General features: G+C 40.4%; 1 protein-coding gene across 2 annotated transcripts in view; it reads left to right on the plus strand.

Moving 5' to 3' along the window:
* The window catches only part of FARS2 (phenylalanyl-tRNA synthetase 2, mitochondrial), a 666,913-nt gene that overhangs the window by 483,105 nt on the left and 166,077 nt on the right, over window positions 1-17,731 (plus strand). The gene's annotated exons all lie outside the window — the stretch shown is intronic.

Genomic DNA, 17,731 nt, shown 5'->3' on the forward strand with positions numbered 1-17,731 from the left:
ATTTTAAGTAACATTTCTTTGGGTGCTGTGTTCTGTCTATTTATGATTTTACCATAAAAATATAAATAGTTCATCTCTCTCCTTTATCCTTTAAGTCATTTACATCACTTTATTCTTTTCAACTTTATATAACTTCAGTTTTGTTACTGAAATTAATTGAGAGGATGAAAGCATTGGCTATTTATCAACAACTCTGCTTCCAACAACCCTGACCATGTCACATCACACATAAGGGAAGACCACAAGAACTGCTTTTTTCACCACTTCATCCCAAATTCTGTGATTCTATGAATAGTCATTTCACTTCTTTGAGACTCAATTTCTTCATCTATAAAGTGAAGTGGTTGAATTATGTGGTTTCAAAAACATCTTCCTTCTCCGTGTGTCTATGAACATGTGACCAGAATCTATAGCTTTTTGGGTTGGGATCTGGAATAGATTTGTACTCCCCTTGCCCCTTTACTGCCACTGTTAGATTCCTGGTGGTATCTATCCAGCCTGGCCTGAACTTTCCCCAGTGTAGGACCATGTAGCATTGAGGTCTGAGTGAGCACCACTTTCTCTCTTACTGATAATGACATGGTATAAGCCATTCCCCAGCACTGAATAGGCTTCCTCCCTGGAATTTCTTCACTAGAGCATAGGTTGTACATACACATTCTCTGCATTACACGCTATCAATGGGGGGAGGTCATGAATGCCAATATTCCTTTAAGTTACCTCCCTTTCTTCTCACTACCCAACTTTATTCTTTTCCTGCTGTGTCTTAGTTTCTAATTTATAAGTCAGTAAGGAGAGAGGAGGGTGAAATTCATGATGCAGTAAAACTAGGCAACCAAAGTCCTGAGTTTCAGTCCTGCTTTTGCCCCTGATGTCCTTTATGACCTTGAGTAAGTCAATTAGCATCTCTGAACCTCGGGTTTCACATTCACAAGATGAAGAGGTTGAACTGGATGGCCTCTGAGGTCCTTTCCAAGCTCTCTCCATTCTGTAGTTCCTTCAAAGTGATCCTCTTCAAAGGAAGAGGCTGCTGACTTCTATGTCCCTCAGCTCCAGTCTCCTGAAACAGCAAATGGCCAGGCCCAGAGTGGATCTGCTCAGTGTGGTTAGAGAGCAACCTCAAAATTTGATGGGAAAGGTCATTAATAGCCTCTGTCTCTACTCTGCCTGTCTTGGCAAGGATTAAAGGCAGCAGCCGGGTTTCCTGAAGGGTGGGTGATGCATCAATTTTTTTCAACAGACAGTCTGCAAGGAAATACTGGCGTCGGAGATCCTGAACATATCTGATTTAGGCATTCTGAACTTGGGCAAGAGACCAATAACCTAAAAGGCAGAGAATCTGGTATATGTGTGTTAGGAAAAGGAGAGAGAAAATTTATAAATATACATATATACCATATGCCATTTGTTCAACACAGTAAGTCAGTTTGCATTTATCTATTCCTTCTTCAAATTATAGATAAGGCTTATTTATTATTCAATATATTTAAAGATATGCACATTTGTGTATTGATATACTGACTAAAGTCATGCCTTTCAGCACTGCCTGGGGATAGGAGCCTAATAAGACTTCATGTTATTGATGAGTTTGATTTTTCCATTCATGATATCTGACTTATTACTCTATGGTTGTATCTACCTTATTATGACAGTGTAATTTAGCTTAGTTATATAGTATAACTTAGCATGCAGTAAGTGTAGAGATGAGCCTGAGGATGCATTGTCCTGTTAGTGTCCATCAGACTGAAGCTAATAGTTTATGAAAATGACTTCTTGAGTCTTTTCCACCCCGCTGATCTTCACTATATCAGGGCTTATTTAATAACTATTTTTTTGTAAATGATAATACTTGTTCATTGCTATCTTTCCACACCGCCCAAAAAAAGCTAGTTAGAAAAACACAGTGTTTAGGTAATGATAGATTATTGTTGTTCTTCAGTCATGTCTGACTTTTTGTGACCTCATTTGGGGTTTTCTTGGCAAAGATACTGGAGTGGTTTGCTATTTCCTTCACCAGCTCATTTTATAGATGAGGAACTGAGGCAAACAGGGTTAAGTGACTTGCCCAGGGTCAGACAGCTTGTAAGTATCTAAAGCTGGATTTGAATTCAGGAAGATGCGCCTTCCTGATTCCAAGCCCAGTGCTCTAAATACTATGCCACCTAGCTACCCCATACAATTAGATACAACTAGATACAACTAGAAATTCTGGAACTCTTTCCTCCTTATAACCCCTCCCCCCAAACCAAAATATCAAAATGGGTTCCCTTACACTGTTAATTGCAAGATAAACTAATTTTCAGCCCTTTTTCTGCAATGTAGGGGAACTATTTGGATGGTATCTACAACAAGGAGCAACTCCTGCCTTTCCCTCACACCATCTTGCAGAATAAAGCTAAGTCATAAGCCCTCAGCATATTCAGTGATTGACAATTCACAAATCAGACTCAAGGAACTCACTTGTAGGTTTAGACTTTACTGAAGCTGGTGTTTTATTTCAATTTTGGGGGAATCCATTTATTCTTACCTTTTTATGTCTACTTTTACCTTTAAGCTTCACCCTGTGAGTGTGCCAGGTGGTATTATTCACTTCTTAAAGATGAGGAAACATGCTGAAGCATGTGGCACAAGGCCACAGAGCTGACAGGGTCAAGTTTGAACCTCATGCCCTATAGCCTCCAAGTCCCACGGGAGGAAGGATAGTTTAATGGGAATAGAGCTAGTGTCTCATTTGCAAGTTTAGAGAGTTTTGCTGAAGAGGGCAGTTGGTATGTTTTTACAGGCTCTTCATTGTTTCTGATTATACTTTAAATATCCATAGTTGAATAAGCAGACTCTTAGCATAAGTAGGAAGGAGGCTCAAACAGGTCTAGGTTGCTGGGGTTTGGAGAACAGATTTCAGGACGGTAAGTTCTGCATGGGACATTCCTTACACCTGTCCCTTTCTGTGCACTGCCATAGCTGCCTCCACTCCTCATCACCTCAATCCTTAACCTCCATCCATCATCTTAAAAGAAATTCAAAACCATTCTCCTTGCTTCCAGTCTCTCTTGCCTATAATTCACCGTGTATGTAGCTGTCAAACTAAAGCTCAGATCACACCATGCTGTTGCCCTGCCGAATAAGTTTTATTGGCTCCCTATTACCTCTAGGAGGAGAAAAAAAGGCTCCTGATTGGTATTTAATGTCCTCCACAATCAGGCTTGAGCTTCTATTCTTGACTTGTATAATATTGCCCCTATTCATGCCAAACTTGCCCACCTGGCGTTTCTTGTCCATATCATTTCATTTCCCACTCCCTGGGCCTAGAATGCTGTCTCTCTCTGCCCACCTCTGCCTCCATGTATCCCTAACTTGCTGCAATACTCAGCTTAGGTACTGCCCCCTTCCTTGATCCCCTTTGCCCTGGTGCTAGTGCCCTCAGTCAACCGACATTTAAGTGCCCACTGTGGGCCAGGCACTATGATAAGCATTGGGGATAGAAAAAGAAGGAAAAGATAATCTCTTCTTTCAAGGAACTTAAAATCTAATGGAGCAGAGAACATGCAAACACATGCGTGCATATATATATGCACACATGTGTGTTTATATATGTATACATGTGAGATATGTAATATCTACACACATATATATGCATACACACACACAAAGCTAGCCATATATTAGATAAATAGGAGGTAATTAATAGAGGGAAGACACTAGAATGAAAAGATGCTGAAAAGGCTGTCTATAGGAAGTCATATTTCAGTCGGGACTTCAAAGAAGCTAGGAGGTCACTAGTCAGCATGGAGGAAGGAGACTGTTCTAGGGACGGAGGAGAATACCAGAGATGGAGTATCTTGTTCAGGGAACAGCCAGAGGGCCAGTGTCACTGCATCAACAAATATCTGAGGGATAGTAAGGTGTAAGAAGACTGGAAAGGTAGGAGGGGACTGGGCCCTAAAGGGAAGTGAATGCCAAACCATGCATTTTGTATTTGCTTCTGGAGATAATAGGAAGCCACCGGAGCTTACTGAGTAGGTAGGGCATGGCATGATCAATTCTGTGTTTTAGGAAAAGCATTTTAGTGGCTGAATGGGGAATGGATTGGAGTGGGAAGAGACTTGAGGGAGGCCAACCCACCAGAAGGCTATTGCCTTGAAGTGAGGAGGGCTTGCACCAGGCTGGTGGCAGTGTTAGAGGAGGGAAGGACCCATATTTGAATGATGTTGCAAAAGTGAAATCAACGGGCCTGGGCAACGGCTTGGCTAGGGAGGGTGAGAGAGAGAGAGTGAGGAATCTAGGATGACTTCTAGGTCCCTCAGGCCTAGGAGGATGGTGTGGTCCTTTACAATAATAGGAAAGGTAGGAGGTTGAGAGAATCGAGGAGGAAAGATAATGAGTTCTGTTTTGTACATACTGAATTGAAGATGTCCACTGGACATCCAGTTTGAGATGTCTGATAAGCAGTTGGACAGTCAAGCTTGGCGGTCGGCAGAGAGGTTGGGGCAGAATAGGTCAATATGAGAAGCATCAAACATCGTGTTTACTTAGTTTACACTAAGTACAGTGTAGACTGTGAGGTCAAGTTTCTGCATATAGTACCACATACATGTATGTTGAATTATATTGGAATTAGAAAATACCAAGAGATGAGTAAAAAGACCAACCGTTGAAGGTGGTCTACCTCCCTAAAATTTCATCGATAATGGAGGTGGAAGGAATTTCCTTGACCCCACCCTGTGGGTCACAAAATAGTGCCACAGTAGCCTTTCTGCCTGGATGCACTATTGAAGCTCTGCACCTAAACATTCTGAAAAGCAGGATTTTCCATAGCTAAAGGTTTATTCTCTTAAGCAAGAAAACGTTTTACTTTAATCCTATTGGATGGCAAATTTTATGAAATGTATTACTGTATTTTTTCTGCCTCCTTCAATAAATTAGAGATATTAGAGGACCACAGATCTAGGAATTGTGAGATTTAAAATTGGATATTAGATCATAAATCTCCCCTACTTAACCCTTCCCTTAATTTATCTCCCAGACTAGTAAATGGAAGAAGCTTCTGGTTTTCTAGATAGAGCCTTTATTGTATATAAGGTGTTGTTGATTAGAAGGATAGGAAAATAGAAATACAGTACAAATCGTCTTAAATCTAGGCTTAGTCTATATTCCTTATAAAAACTCACCAAACCGATTTAGGCCACCTTTGGAGTGAGTCAGACCGTCTGTCCCGCGCCGCCAGGAGTCCCGCCAAGCCGGCAAAAAAGGCTACTCCCCTTCTCTCCACCCCGGAAGTCAAAAAAACCCCGGCAGGCAGTCTGACATGCGCAGCAGGCGGCCTGTACCCGGCAGGCAGTCTGACATGCGCAGCAGGCGGACTGTACCTGGCAGGCAGTCTGACATGCGCAGCAGGCGGACTGTACCCGGCAGGCAGTCTGACATGCGCAGCAGGCGGACTGTTCATCTCCTCCCCAAAAGGGTGGTCCTTGAAAAACTGGCGTCTTTCAGTTATCCTAACTGACTGTTAAAAACTTTCATATTTTACCACATTTCCCCCCTTTGCTTCCTCAAGAAATGGAATGTTTCCTTGATGGAACAGTAAAAAGAATATAATAACTTCTGCTGACTAATAATATGCGAACAACAATACAGAAAAGGAAGAGAGGAAAGTTTTGTCCAGAGGGGCGATTTTTTTTTTTTGTCCTCATGAACCGACGCTTTGACATTAGTCTTGCAAAGGGAGAGCCTCTGCAGAGAGTACATGTTACAGATAGTATATATTATAACAGAAAGGAGATAGTAAAAGCTAATAAAGCAAAACAGTTCATATAAAGTCTCTGAGTTCTCTTGTCTTCTTGAAGTGGTAAGATGTCATCAGGAGGAAACTGGATTCTGGTCTGGAAAACTGGGTTCTGGACTCTGGTCTGGATTCTGGACTCTGGACTCTGGTCTGGAAAGCTGGATTATCTTCTTTAACTGTTTGAATTGCTGTATTTTTTACTAAACCTTAGCATAGCATTGTCAATGATCAAATTAATAAATTCCATTACATTCCCTCCTTTATATCCTTAGACTTCTAATAGAGGGTTGAGGTAGTTATGCAATCTGTAACACTTTTTACCACCATGTGTCTGGATCAAAGCCAAATTTAGTATGTGTTCATGACACCTGAAAATGTTATGGAAAGGTTATCATACCATATCTCATGGTTCCGAGATAGCCAGTGATTGTGCTAGGCCACAGGTGAGTTCAACTGAGTGAGATAAAAAGATAATTAAGTTCAGTTAAATTAGGTTAAATTAGGAGGGAGAGAGGATGAATACTGGACTGTGCCTAGTAATTGTGCTCTACATAGTCACCATCATAAGCAAACCATGGACTTACGTATACCTGTCTCTCCTTTTGTTGCACATATATTCTCTCCAGGGCCTGCATCAGAGTTCACAGCAAGTTAGTCTCTGAAATGATAAGTTTCCATATTTCTGAAATCTCATTAATTTCACCAAAGACAGTATGATGGTAAAAATGCGTGCTATGCTGCATAACTGAGAATATATTAGTGATATATACAATAATTCCAAACCATACCCAGAGTATAATGACATATAAATAATAAACGAATGTAAATAGCTGATTACATTAGACATTATCACATAATCTTCTTTTAGCAAGTAAACCATATCATCTTATACATGAATTCTCTAGTATAACAGTAGCAGATACTTAAAGTGGTGATTAATTTATCAAAAAGAAGTAAGACTTCAATTAGCAAGATTCAATATTCAATGGCATATACTTAAAATGCCTTTGAAAAGTCACTTAGTTCACAAAATCGGGTTTTTAAAGAAAAGCAAAAGAAACAAAAGTAAAAAAAAAAAAAAAACAAAGCAAAACCAAAAACCAAAAATAAAAGGCAAAAGATTCGCTAAGCACCCTTTTGTGCTCTTAAAGAATTTAAAGGTGTGGTGAATTCCAGGTCTTTTCAGTGCCTTTCAAAAGTCAAAACAAAACAAAAAGCAAAAAGGATTAAAAAAAAAATAGGTATAGGGTAGGGAAAAGGGTGGGAGAAATTGAGGTGGGCCAGAAAACTAGGCCATGTGCTTCAGTGCTTTTGCCTGTGGAAGGAAATGCTTGTTAAATTTTAAGGTATTTAAGCTGCTAGAGTTTGGGGTATGCCACATTGTTTTAACTGGTTCCCCAATTCTCTGCATGCCAAAGTGGCAGGGGTTTCTGAATTGTCATTGATCTTTCTAATGCTGTCATAATGTTCTTTATGGTAGAAAATGTGGAGTTCTCTAGCATCAGTTTTGTCTGTGCCACTGATTTTCAATAAAGGCTGATTTAATTGATGAACCACAACATTCAGCTGATGCTGCTTAGCAAATGCTACAATTGTATCATTTCCTCCCCACTTTCCAAATTTCTTTAATTCATCAACATATTCTTCAAAAGGGGAGTCATTTACTATAAAAGACTCAAACTCTTGTCTATGGTTAATCATATAAGAAGCAGCTTCTTGTCTGTGTCTGAGATGATTTCTACAGTGACCTTCTAGCTGGTCTGCTAAAGCCCTAAAAAGGCAATTTCCGTCTCCTGATACTTTACGAAGACTGAGTCCCAAAGCATTTAACTGATCAGTGGGATTATTAAATGGGAACTGCCTTTTTCCTCTGAACTCTCTTTGCTCTTTAACAGTTGCTATCTTTAGGGTTTTTACCTCTTTAGCGTCTACCTCAGGTCTATCTGAAATCTCTTCACCTATGAATGGTGCAGGCTTTATATGAGAGCAATGAATCCATGAGTCTTTTTCACCAATTTTAATGGCAGTAGGAGTTGTCAATAATACCTGAAAAGGTCCTTCCCAGGCAGGTTGAGTTCCACTGGTTTTCTGAAAATTCTTTACATATATTTTATCTCCTGGGTTGAACTTATGCAATGAAAAGTCTAATGGTCCTGCCTGGACCACAGCTCCTGCCTCATGGAGTTCACGTAGCCTGGTCTGTAATTCCTGTATATAGGAAGCAACAGAAGTATCACCTCCCACCAGTGATGTATAAACTGGGGAAAAAGTTTTAGCTTGGATAGGAGGGTGACCAAAAAGCATTTCATAAGGAGATATATGAAGTTCTCCTCTTGGTCTACTTCGTAGATAGAATAATGCCAATGGTAGAACATCAGGCCATTTCAAATGGGTTTCAGTACATAATTTGCCAATCATACTCTTAAGCTCTTTATTCATATGTTCGACTTGGCCTGAACTTTGTGGATGGTAGGGCGTGTGGAATTTTGGAGTCACTCCCAAGAAAGAGTAGATTTGGGATAAAATCGAATCAGTGAAATGTGTGCCTTTGTCAGAATCGATGCGGGCTGGTGGGCCAAAACGAGGTACTATCTCTTTAAGAAGAATTTTGGCAACAAAGGCAGCTGTGGCTCGGGGGCTGGGAAAGGCCTCCACCCACCGAGTGAGCTGATCAACTATAACAAGGCAAAATTTATAATGTCCTGCTTTTGGCATAGTAATATAATCAATTTGTAAGTGCTCAAAAGGTGTATATGCTAGAGGACGCCCTCCATAAGCTTTGGCCTTAAAAGCATACTGATTATAAGACTGACATGTGGAGCAGCCCGAGCAGATTCGAGATGCTGTATTAGTCACACCTGGTGCTATCCAGGTTCTCTTAATAGAGTCTACAATGCCTTGTGTACCAAAATGGCCTTTTCTGTGAACAGAGAGGCATACCTGGTGGTAGAATTTCCGGGGAAGAAATGGCTTACCTTCCGGAGACACCCAGATGCCATTGATCTGTTTCGCCTTAAATTTCTTTTTCCACTTTTCTACTTCAGAATCGTCATAGGTTAGGTTGGAAGGAATATCCTCAGAAGGTGAAAGGTTAAATACATGTTCAGGAGCTTCTAATGCAGCAAGCTTGGCTGCAGAATCGGCTCGTGCATTTCCCTTTGAAACAGGATCACTATTCCCTGTGTGGGCAGGGCAATGTACAACGGCTAGGGAAGAAGGCAGTTTTAGGGCATCTAAGAGGTCCTTGATAAGGTCCCCATTGGCAATAGCCTTGCCCGAGGATGTTAGAAAGCCTCGTTGACGCCAAATCATACCAATAAAGTGGCATATGCCAAAGCCATATTTCGAGTCAGTAAAAATGGTGGCACTCTTATCTTTAGCTATATTACAGGCCTGTGTAAGAGCCACAAGTTCAGCAGCCTGTGCACTAAAATGGGAAGGCAGAGAAGCTGCCCAGAGGGTGTCATAATCAGAAACTACAGCAGCTCCAGTAAAACGGGTTCCCTCTCTCATAAATGAGGAACCATCTGTATAGAGGACAAGATCAGGATTTTCTAAAGGTGTATCAAAAAGATCGTCACGGGGTTTTTCAGCCATATCAACTAAAGAAGCACAGTCATGCAACGGTTCCCCCGAGAATGGTAAGTTAGGGAGTAGTGTTGCTGGATTAAGAACTGTGCAGCGTTTTAAAGTGATATTCTCATTACCTAACAGGGTTATTTCATACTTAGCCAGCCTTTGATCTGAAAAGGCTTGTGTCCTGTGACGTAGTAAGAGAGCCTCCACTTCGTGAGGGCATTGCACAGTTAGAGGGTTACCTAGGACCAAATCAGAGGCTTTTTCTACCAAAAGCGCTGTGGCCGCCACTGCTCTAAGGCAAGGTGGCGCTCCAGCCGCTACAGGGTCCAGCTGAATTGAATAGTAGGCTATAGGACGTTGGTTAGGCCCCAGTGACTGAGTCAGGACTCCAGAAGCCACCCCCCTTTGTTCATGCACAAAGAGAGTGAAAGGCTTACTATAATCTGGCAGTCCTAGGGCAGGTGCTGATAACAAGGCCCGTTTTAATTCTTTTATGGCTGAGAGATGCTGGGGATCCAACTGTAAACTGTCTGGAACAGAACTTTTTGTAAGAGCTATGAGGGGTTTAGTAATTTCACCAAAAGAGGGTATCCATTGTCTACAGTACCCAGCTGCTCCCAGAATGGCTCTCAACTGCCTCTTAGTAGTGGGGGCAGAGAGTTGTTGAATGGCCTGGACTCTCTTAGAAGAGACAGAGCGAGTTCCAGCAGCCAAAATAAATCCTAAATATTCTACCTGGGGCAAACACCATTGTACCTTTGTCTTGGAAACCTTGTGTCCTCTCTTGTGCAGCTCCAGCAGTAAGTGACGGCTATCTTCCTGACAAATTTCAGCATTAGGAGAGGCCAAAAGTAAGTCATCTACATATTGTACTAGTATGGAGCCCTTAAAGGTAATAGAGGCCAGATCCTGCTGTAAAATTTGGGAAAATAATGTGGGACTGTCTACAAATCCCTGTGGGAGTCTAGTCCAGGTCCACTGTCTATTTTTCCAGGTAAAAGCAAATAAATATTGGAAGTCCTCATGTACTGGTATGGAGAAAAAGGCAGAGCAAAGGTCTACCACTGTGAAACATGTAGATTCATAGGGAATCGAGGAAATTATCGTAGCCGGGTTTGGAACTATGGAATGTCTAGGAATAACATAATTATTAATCGCTCTAAGATCTTGCACAAAACGATAAACAGGTTTACCATCTGGCCCAGGCTTGGGTTTTTTAACTGGCAAAATGGGAGTATTGCATGGAGAGTGATGACATGGAATAATAATACCCTGGCTTTTCAAAGCCTCAATTATAGGGGTGATCCCTTCTATTGCTTCCCTAGACAATGGATACTGTGGAATGGAGGGGGGTGGTCCCCCCTTAACTTTAAAGGTAACAGGCATGGCAGACTTAAGGAGCCCCACCTCATTAGGGGATGAGGCCCATAAAGACTCAGGAATGTCAGAGGGGATTTTGGATACCTCCCCTGCTGTTCCTTGAGCTTCTGTAAGTAAAATTGGTAATAAATGAACAGTATCCTCTGGCAATTGTAAGGAGACAGCCCCATCTGGAGCACAAGATATGGTTGCTCTAAGCTTGCAAAGGAGATCACGACCTAATAAATTTACAGGGGCATCAGGCATGAGTAAAAATGAATGTTCCACTGTTAAGGGCCCCATAGATACCATGCGAGGATTCAATTTTGCCACTCTCTGGCTCTTTCCTGAGACTCCCACTACATTCAAAAATCCTACAGGTTTACACCCAGCATCTGGTTTGCTTACTAATACTGATTTAGAGGCTCCTGTGTCTAGCAGACAATCATAATAAGTCTCCCCCACTTTTAAGGTGACATGTGGTTCATTACTCTGGGGAGGTGAATGGACTGGCACAAGTGCATTCAAAAAATCCGGATCTGGGAATATATGGCTTTCATTATCTATGTTCCATTCCTCCCCAAGACACCATCATTCCTGTGTCCTCTTCTGAGGGGGGTCTTGGTTACCATTATTCTGGTACTGCCTTTCTGTATTCCTCCAAAAAGATCTATTTCTATTTTGATTTCGCCTGTAATTAGAATTAGAATTTCTTCTCCAAGTCCTACATTCTCTCAATTCATGCCCCTCCTTACGACAGTAACAACACACCTTAGTGTCCTTGTTCCAGTGTCCACATGGCTGACTAGGAATCGCTGGTGCCAGAATGCTCTGTTTAGGGTGATCTGGATCTTCCTCACGTGAGTCAAAGACATAATTTGCAAGTTCCTTAATTCTATCTACTGAGAGATTTCTCCAGTCTGGACATTGTTTCAGAAAGTATCTGCGTATTTCTGGCAGTGAATTATAAACAAATGTGTTGAGAATGATACAGGAATCTCTTAAATCTACTGGATCCAATCTGGTGTACTGTCTAGCGGCCTCACAAAGTCTATCATAAAATCTGTTTGGTCTTTCATTAGCCTCCTGAGGTAGGCTTAAAAATTTCTGCCAGTTTTCCGGTTTTCTAGAGCAAGATTCCATTCCCTTCAGAAGTGTTTCTCTAGCATCTTTTAATCTTTGGAAATCCCTATCATCATTATAATTCCACTCTGGATCCTTTAGAGGCCATTCCACATCGGCCTTACCTTTCGCAACAAGGGCATTTCCTGCTGAGATAATATCTGTAATCTCAGTTGGGGACAGTAAAGTTTCCAAAAGGCAAGTAACATCAGCCCAACTGGGTTGATATGCATTAAATATAGTCCTTAACTGTGAAATTACAGTGTTTGGATTTTTCTCAAAACTAGGGATGATTGATTTCCATGCGCTCAAGTCACTTGGTCTAAAGGGGCTATATTTTCTGACTTGAATTGGCACTCCCTTCTTACTATGTTCTATAGCTTCCTGCAGAGGGAGTAGTTTCTGCTGATCTGATTCTGAACTTGGATCATCTCTAGTAGAAACAGCCATTTTGAGGTCTCTCTCCATATGTGAGAGTTTCCCCCACATCATAACAATGATAATAACAAAAACAATGATAATAACAAAAACAAAAAAAAAACAACAAAAAAAAATAAAATCCTTAGTCGTATGAACTATGGATGTGGTATTAAAAGGTATTTCAATTGCAGGCATAAAATTTCTACTTATATTAAACGTATTTTCCCAAAGATTCTCACGTATACTATTATACAAAAAACTTTTTGCTGCCTGAATGAGGAAAAAACCAATAATGTTATGAAGGACCATTGAGTAAACTATTCCTCTAAGTCGGGATGTTATGCTGTCCCAATACATTCCGATGAGAAAAATCAAAGGGATGGTAGAATATTCGAGCATCTTGCCCTTTAAACTGGGCTGGCTTTTCTGTTTAAAGCAAGACTTTTAGAGGCTTAAAGTCTTTAAGGGAGATTAGACAAAGGGAAAGTCCGCGGGGGGGGGGGGGGGGGGGGGGGGGTATTTGGAAAATCCACCGAATTAGCCGGCTTATGGCCAAACTAGGGAGGGTGGGAGGGTCCTTAAGGTCCCTTCGTGGTCGCCAAACTGTGAGATTTAAAATTGGATATTAGATCATAAATCTCCCCTACTTAACCCTTCCCTTAATTTATCTCCCAGACTAGTAAATGGAAGAAGCTTCTGGTTTTCTAGATAGAGCCTTTATTGTATATAAGGTGTTGTTGATTAGAAGGATAGGAAAATAGAAATACAGTACAAATCGTCTTAAATCTAGGCTTAGTCTATATTCCTTATAAAAACTCACCAAACCGATTTAGGCCACCTTTGGAGTGAGTCAGACCGTCTGTCCCGCGCCGCCAGGAGTCCCGCCAAGCCGGCAAAAAAGGCTACTCCCCTTCTCTCCACCCCGGAAGTCAAAAAAACCCCGGCAGGCAGTCTGACATGCGCAGCAGGCGGCCTGTACCCGGCAGGCAGTCTGACATGCGCAGCAGGCGGACTGTACCTGGCAGGCAGTCTGACATGCGCAGCAGGCGGACTGTACCCGGCAGGCAGTCTGACATGCGCAGCAGGCGGACTGTTCATCTCCTCCCCAAAAGGGTGGTCCTTGAAAAACTGGCGTCTTTCAGTTATCCTAACTGACTGTTAAAAACTTTCATATTTTACCACAGAATGGATCCCCAAACCCCTCTAATCCAACCTTTTTTTTTTTTTTTTTTTTTTTTTGCAGGGCACTGAGGGGTAAGTGACTTGCCCATGGTCACACAGCTAGTGTCAAGTGTCTGAGACTGGATTTGAACTCAGGTCCTCCTGAATCCAGGGCCGGTGCTTTATCCACTGCGCCACCTAGCTGCCCCCTAATCCAACCTCATTTTATAGTTGAGGCAAGCTGAGGCCCAGGGAGATCAAGTTACTTTCCATAGTGATACAGGTAGTTAGAGGAGGCAGCTAGTTAAAGCAGTGAATAAAGTCTTAGACTCAAAATTCAGGAAGAGGTAAATTTGAATCCTGCTTCAGACACTTCTTGGTTGTGTAGCTTACCTCTCTGTGCTTCAGTTTTTTATTTGTAAATATGTGGATAATAATAGCACCTACTTCCCAGGGTCGTCTTGATGATCAAATGAAGATAACATTTGTAAAGTGCTTTGCAAACATCAACATGCTATATTGATGCTAGCTGTTATCCAGTTATGGCTCTCTGGTTCATTAGGTTCAGGGATGCGTTGATGAATGTTTAACTGCTGGCCCTTAAAAAAAAACAAAAAAAACAACTACCTACAGTACACTTGTAAATGTAATCTGCATCGAAAACATTTTCTCCATCACTTTCTTAAATTTAGCCCAAGGATTGGCAAACTCCTATCCATGGATCATCCAGCCCACCACCTGTTTTTGTACAGCCTGGGTAGTTTTTATATTTTTAAATAAAGTTTTAGTGGAACCCAGCCAGTCTCATTTATTTGTACATTGCCCACGGCTGCTTTCCTTCTATGATAACATAGATGAGTAGTGACGACAGAGACCATAAGTGACTCTCATCACTTCACTCTGCTGTTCAATGCTCTACAGATTGCACTGATGCAATTATAACTCAATAGCATTTTGAGTGCCACATGTATTGCTGTACCATGACATTTTCTTTTTTTCTATTACCAGTGCATATCCATCATGCTAAGCAAGAAAATATGGGGGGAAAATGTTTTGTTAATGATTTTTTTCAAACTTAGGGCTGAGATTGAAATTTTCTGAATTAAAATAACTCCTTTCCACCACTATTATTACACACTGAATAATTTTTAGAAATTCACTTTTGTTGCTTATTTAATGAGGTTTCTTTAATGAATCTGACCTAAAATTACAAAGCAAAACAGAGGTTATGTGCAAAACTTATACTATGGTAAAGGCAACTCAGCAATAAAAATCTTGAATCACAAATAACAGGAAGCTGTTTTATATAATTCCCAATATTCTTTATGCACTTCCTGGGTTGCCAGAAGTTAAAACAAGAAGTGAGATCTCCATTCCTACACAAATTTGCAGTGTATATATCTTCTGAACTCATACTACAGTTCCAGTAGATATTTTTGGACCTCATACTACATATAGTTCCAGTAGATATTTTTGGACCTTCATGCAAATGCAAAGGAAATTTACATATTTCCAAATCCTGTGCAATTGAGGAATTTCAATTGGGAGTGATTAATCTGCAATGTAGTGACATTCTAAATGGCAAATATCAAATGCCTTCCAAATAATGAATATGCTCAATTAAAATCATGTACTTGTGGACTGATATTAGTATTTGGCAGTGCCTACCTGTATGAAAAGATATTTTCAAAGATGAAATATGTAAAATCTCATTACAGATCAACATTAACAGATGAACATTAGAGTATATTTTGATGGTAGTGAACACTATGAACCTCAGTTCATTGAAATGTTATCCCTCCAAGAAGAATTCTATTTTTCTCATCAGTAGACTTGTATTACCAAAAAAAAAAGTTTTTACTCAATCATTATTATACTTATTATATATTAAGTTTAATTAATAAAAATTTTGTGGGAATTTTTTTCTTATCATTATAATAAGGACTTTCATAATATCTTTGATTTTGCCTCCTGGCCCACAAAACCTAAAATATTTATTATCTGATTATTTATAGAAAACTTTGCTGTCCTGGTCTAGACAATGAGCAAAATAATAAATCAAGCTCTGATTTGTAGTGTTTGACAATTTTGAGGTATAAATGTTCACTCTGAAAGTTTAGCAATCAGCCCTCTGGAGCTGGTTAGAGTTGGCTCCAGCACAGCACTGATTAGATTCCTAATGAGTCATGATTTATGCAGAATGGGAAAAGTAAGAATTAAAGGCTATCTATAGAAGCAGCATTTCTAGCCTGTGTATCCAGCCTGCGAGCCTCAGAGCTCCCTAGGCTCCACAGACCCCCACAGATTTTATCAACTGGGCAACATAACAAAGCTCCCTTGCCGGTGTTGTGTCTCATTGGCATAATTCTGGCCCACAATAGTATATGCCCAGGAAGACAGTACCTGGAAGGGCACTGGGTACAAATAGACCCAGTACACAGGGTATAAGTTTAAAAATTAGTAAAGTTAGTAACTAGTAGGTGTGGATCCATGATGCATAGCAAAATTTTTTATCGATACTTGTAGAATTGAATCTAATTCAAAACAATAGAAGTTCCTAGTAACGTTTGTGTGAGGAAGCATACTAAACTCAAAATTGTGTAGGATTTTTTTTTTCCCTTCTACCACCTTTCCCTTCCCAGGAAAAGGTTGAGCTTTTCCTATATGCTTCTGAAGATAGAAAGCTTCATCTAAATGAAAGCTAGAGAGCTCAGATACATCTGGCCTCAATGAGAACAGTGAATACCATGAGGATCACTTGGTGCAATTAAGGCATCTTTTCCACATTACTGCGCCAAACAGATTGCCCAATCAAGCATGGAATAGGAAATGGCATGGAAGATTGAGTCTGGGGAAGCATTTAAATATTTGCCCTCATGTTATAAGACCAGCTGAAGTTAACTTAATATGACACCCAGAGTTATATACCAGAAGTTAATTCTGGGTAAAGGTAAATGACACCTGCCAAGCTAGTCTTACTTATATATTACTTTGCTATCCTTTAGAATCCTCTACTATCAGTAAAATTTGGTTTTGGTTTGGGAAGAATCTGAATTTTGCTGTTATAGGGAAGTCTGAGTCCATCAAGACAGATATGGGAGGTTTTAGCCAAGACACCATGCCATAGTATAGAAGTGTCAAATTTACTGACCAATTTCCCATGGAAAAATTCCAGAGCAAGGCAGAACCAGATTAAAATGTAATTGGGGAAAAAATGTAATTGGGAAATGTTTAACAAAATGTTAAAAAAATAATAATTACACAAGATAGATGATGTTAGTTTGTGGTTTTCTAAGTAAATACTCAGTCACAGGGATCCATTTGAGTTTGATAACATTACCATAGTGGAAATAGAGTGCTGGACTTAGAATCAGGGTAAGCTGGGTTCAAATCCTACTTACTGGCTATGGGATCTTGGATAAATCACTTTTTGAGCCTTAATTGTGTTGTTCATTCATTTCAGTAGTGTCCAACTCTTCATGACTGCATTTGGGGTTTTCTTGGCAAAGATACTAGAGTGGTTGGCCATTTCCTTCTCCAGCACATTTTACAGATGAGGAAACTGAAACAAACAGGGTTAAGTGACTTGCCCAGGGCAACACAGTAAGTGTCTGAAACTGGATTTGAACTCAAGAAGATGATTCTTTCTTACTTTAGGCACAGCACTCTACTGCTCCACCTAGCTGCCCCATGATAGTAGTAAATACCTTTGGTCACTATATGTCTCCTTACATTGGCTCACCTGGTAATGAATGATCAGAAGGTTGTTAACTAAGGTTATCTCTATTGTTATCTTTCAAGAAGTCTTGTATAATTTTGAGATTTGCATGGGAGACAATTTCTTGGAGGAGACCTTTAAAGGGAGTGTTTCAGTCTACCAATCAAATGCTGTGCTGCAAGATCTTTTTCATCTTTTAGTCATTTGTGTCATGGTAAGATTGTGGTCTACTCTGAAATATCACTTGCAAAATCCTTCCTGTCTTCCCTTTTACTACTTTTATCAAGAATGCCCTAAGTGGGGGCAGCTAGGTAGCACAGTGGATAAAGCAACGGCTCTGGATTCAGGAGGACCTGAGTTCAAATCCAGCCTCAGACACTTGACACTTACTAGCTGTGTGACCGTGGGCAAGTCACTTAACCCTCACTGCCCCACCAAAAAAAAAAAAATGTCCTCAGTGCCTGTGTAGATTATTTTCACAAGAAAATTACATAGATGTGAAAGTAGACATATGAATCAGACTTTATTGTTCTCTCTCACTTTATTTTTGGTAGTCATAAAATCAGAGGTTTTTCAATGAATGTGAAAAT

The sequence above is a fragment of the Dromiciops gliroides genome, chromosome 1 (genome assembly GCF_019393635.1).
Source record: "Dromiciops gliroides isolate mDroGli1 chromosome 1, mDroGli1.pri, whole genome shotgun sequence".
NCBI classification, from domain to species: Eukaryota; Metazoa; Chordata; class Mammalia; order Microbiotheria; family Microbiotheriidae; genus Dromiciops; species Dromiciops gliroides.